At 37.0% G+C, this 4,270-nt stretch overlaps 1 pseudogene; it reads right to left on the bottom strand.

The window, feature by feature from the left end:
* Positions 1-429: 429 nt before the first annotated feature.
* LOC107758151 (sodium bicarbonate transporter-like protein 11) overlaps positions 430-4,270 on the bottom strand; it is a 13,225-nt pseudogene continuing 9,384 nt past the window's right edge.

Below are 4,270 nucleotides of genomic sequence, written 5' to 3'. Positions count from 1 at the left end.
CATCAGAGAGAGAAAGTATTTTATAAAACCTGAGCAACGTTAGAGAACGGTAAGCTCTGAATCAAATGTGTCGAGATTGTGTTGCGTGTTTTGAAATGTGTTTGATCTACTGTATTGTTTGATCAAATATTTCTGTGTGCAGTTTCAGATCACAAAATAAAATAATAATAATGTTCACCACATATCCCAGTGCCAGACGCATGCTGTGACTGAAAAAAGAGACACTTGAGAATCATGGGAAGAAAAATAAGAAAATCATGGAAAGTAAAACAAGAGTTTATGATTCCAAATGGACAGGGACCATTGTAGAAATAATGAATTCATAAATATTGAAGGCACATATCACAGCCATAAGACCCGTGTTTTCTAACAAAAATACATATATAAAATGAACTTTTGCCCTGTGTTAATTCTTCTTAACGGTCTCTTTTCATTTTTTCATGTGTTGAGAATCAATGATATCCAGGTACTTTGCTTCAATGATCATTGGCAACAAGTAGTTCCTGCGAAGAAAACATCTTATGGAATTTTTTGGCAAATATGTTGTTTTGTCCCTTTCTCTGTGTTGAAATACATAAAACTTGCCTTATTCCTCAAAATATGTATTATTACCAACTGTGAATTTTCTGTCTAGACGTCACACACACAAATACAGTAAACAGCAGACACACTGCTTTCTTATAATTAATGTCAAAATTATTGTAAATGTAGTGATGTAGCTAGGATATAAAAACTACGGCTTACCTTATTGGAATTAAAATGATCACGAGTAAAGGGAAGGCATCTGCAGGCCTGTGAAATAATGCACCTTCCTCTGCGGATGTAGTGAGTGGGTGGATATGACGTCTTGGGAACAGAGATTGAGATTAGTATAAAAATGATCAGTGACAGACTTGAATTAGTTCATATTAGTCAACACAGAAAGCTAATATAATCATATTTACTTTACTAATACACGCTCCATGACCTAACTAGGAAGAATTTTAAGCAAAACGCTTATGGTCTGTTTATGCTGAACACAAAACTGCTACACAGCACGACATAGAAGATATCTGATCTTAAACATACAGTTACGAAGAGTCGAATTTTAGGCCAGTGCTATTTCGCTGTGTCCGGTGTTTGACTCTTGATGTGTCTTGTTAGGACAAAAACTCTTTTTTTTCTGTTTCCCTCAGAAAAAGGTCACAATACTTTACAATCTGTTGCTAATGCTTTCATGTTGTCCTGTAAATCTGCATTGTTTTAGAACGGATTGGGATTCAAAAACAAGCTAGGATTTATAGCGACTCTTCACAACCATAGACAGTCCCTCACTACACTGTATAGTACAGTATAGTGATACATATTGATTTTCCTTGGGGTTGTATATTCAAAGGCTGCACTATTATATTACACAATAAATGATGTATCATCGATAATATTGAATGATCTGGAGACTTGGATTGAGATCAAAAAGTCTTGTGTTTGAAACCCAGAGGAACCTGTACAGCTTTTAAATAAACTTGTGTTGCATGTTTAACTGCTTTTATTATGTGTCTTCATTGACTGTACTGGATGGTGCTTTTAATATACAGTAACACTCCTCGACTGCTTTTAGCAGTTTATGGCTGATTTTAATGGCGATCAATGGAGAAAGGTGCATTTTTCCCACATAATGGTGTAGCTTTGTCTGACAGGGCTATACGAATCAGCCAAGCCTTGCTCCTTGGGCTTAACTTGGTTTCAACAACCAGGAAACCAGGATAAGTCCCAGTGTTCCCTATGACCAGGTCACCCCCAAACATGGATTAAGCTGCTAAGATTAATAGTTCTTTCGGGGTTTTTTTCTTCATCAGAATGGTATGAAACTTGGTAAAAGTTTTGACACTTGCTATGTGAACACAAAAAAAAAATAAATAAATGTATGGTTTGAAAAGGATAAATGGTCCTGGGGAAAAAAAAGAGTCAGACTTGAATTGTTCGACCGCATTGCAAATGAATGGGAAGGACATTTCATCCAGTAGAAATGTTTGGTTCTGCGCCCAAACAATTTATTTTTCTTTTTTTGAGATATAAACCTCAAATTTAAAACACAAATTATTTAGATTTATGGCTTTGATTTTCTTGCAGTTTTAGAGTAACACGTTTTGGAAAATATACATTCCATATAAAATTTACAAATAGTATTTTTGTGCATTTTTCATAATAATAAACTTAAACTTAGTTTCACTTTTTCAACTTTTTTTTCACTTCAGCAATAATCTGCAAAGTGTCTTCTTTAAAAAAACAAACTTAAGTCTGGATCCAAAGCATTCAAGATTTACAACAGTTTAAGTTGGAAATTAAATTTTCGGGTCTATGCTCAAACAGTGATTAACAGATAAAAAATGGATCATAACTATGCCATAAATATAATTTAGTACCAGAAAGTACCAAATATTAAATAAAAAAGATTATCAAACTAAAATGTAGTACATTCATTCATTTTTGACTGTCATGTGAACAGCGCCATGGGGTTAAAATTTAATTAAATAGTTTTTTTTAATAGTAGTGTATATCAAAACAAGATGCACCACTAAATAATTATTACTGGCTCTCAAGGCTCTTACTTGTTCTTTAAGCAGAAGGGCCATTCGGTCACACATCTGGTTTCCATCAATAGACGTGAGAGCGATGTACAGGAAGAGGCTGTAAAGAACGGGTTTCGGTATCCACTGCAGAGGCAGCAAAAACACTGACAAACCAATCAGGATGTTCGCAGCCAGCGACGTAAGTCGTGTCTCCTTCATGCTGACTATCCTGCAGGCACACAAAAGGACGTGTTTTACAACTCCCGTTAGTCACACTTGATGTGTTACATACAAACTCATATTTAAACATCATCTGTGAGTATCGTGTTCTCTAAGCGTGTCTGTAGGTGCTTGCGATCACGTTTCATAGAGGTGGCCCCCCTCCACTCGCTGTTCCACCCGCGCCAGCTGACGCACATGCAGCGTGGAGTGTGGGAAAGCCGCGTGCATCCATGGCAACCCCAGCACCGACATCAGGATGTTGATAAACCCAGAGAGCATCAGGTCCCAGTGGTACGCCGTTCCCTTTAGCAGTCTGAAACACACGCACGCACACCAAAAGAGATCATACAGCGTCTCTCAGCGTCCCACGCTGAACTGACACTGTGAATGACGGCTCACTGAGCTCTGAAAAACAGTCATTCTAACAAATAGAGAAGGTATGGCACAGCAGGATGAAAACAAACTTTCAATGTTTAAACTCAAATATGCAGTGTTGGGGTAAAGCATTACAAGTAACGTGAGTTACGTAATCAGATTACTTTTTTTCAAGTAACTAGTAAAGTAATGCATTACTTTTAAGTAACACAAGTTCTCCTGTCCTCATGATGAGAGAAATCAGGAGTGAGCGCAGACGTGTTGTGTGTGAACATGATTACTGTAGTTCTAGACTAAATGTGAACATCATCTCACTCGCACAAAAACAGATTCAGCATTCCTCAAAATTAATAAAAACAGTGAAATACTCAGAATATGATGCAAACCTGAAATAATCAAATATGTTAAATAACACAAATATCCTTTATGTATTTAATCCCATTTTATTCTTCTGACCTTCGATGATCCAATACTAATAAGCAAAAATGACTTTAGATAAACATAACATCTGTTTCTTTTTTTTTATTGCTGAAGAGTGTTGAACTTTCTTGTCTTGTGTCCTCTTCTTCATGCAATCCAGAATGGTAGCACAGCTGAAAGGTTTGTTTGAGCTGCGTCCTCTACTGTACAGACGTGAATTTACAGAGAAATGGCAACTGATTAGAATGTCCTGCCGTGGCATGCCTTGAGGTGTCAGGTTTGAATCAAAAACTGAAAAATATCCAACAGTTCACTCGTAATGCAGTGAACGGGAGAAAATGCAACATGTGATATGGTGGCTCAAGTAATGGAAGTCCTGCCTTTTAAATGAAAAAGCCAATCGGTAAAGTAATTGTTTCACTACGACTTAGAAGAACCATTTTTGGTTCCACAAAGAACCATTCGGTCAAAGGTTCTTTAAAGAACCATCTCTTTCTTACCTTTTTATTATCTGAAGAACCTTCATTCGTCTCAAAGAACTTTTTGTGCAACAGAAAGATTCTTCAGATGTTAAAGGTTCTTTATGGAACCATTTGTGGGAAGTCGTTGCCTAATGGTTAGAGAGTCGGATTCGTAACCCAAAGGTTGTGGGTTCGAGTCTCGTACCGGCAGGGATTGTAGGTGGGGGGAGTGAATGTACAGCG

The sequence above is a fragment of the Sinocyclocheilus rhinocerous genome, unplaced genomic scaffold (assembly GCF_001515625.1).
Source record: "Sinocyclocheilus rhinocerous isolate Xijiao unplaced genomic scaffold, SAMN03320098_v1.1 scaffold2038, whole genome shotgun sequence".
Classification (NCBI taxonomy): domain Eukaryota; kingdom Metazoa; phylum Chordata; class Actinopteri; order Cypriniformes; family Cyprinidae; genus Sinocyclocheilus; species Sinocyclocheilus rhinocerous.
The sequence above is the reverse complement of the archived record's forward strand: the minus strand, read 5'-3'. Positions and strand labels throughout refer to the sequence as shown.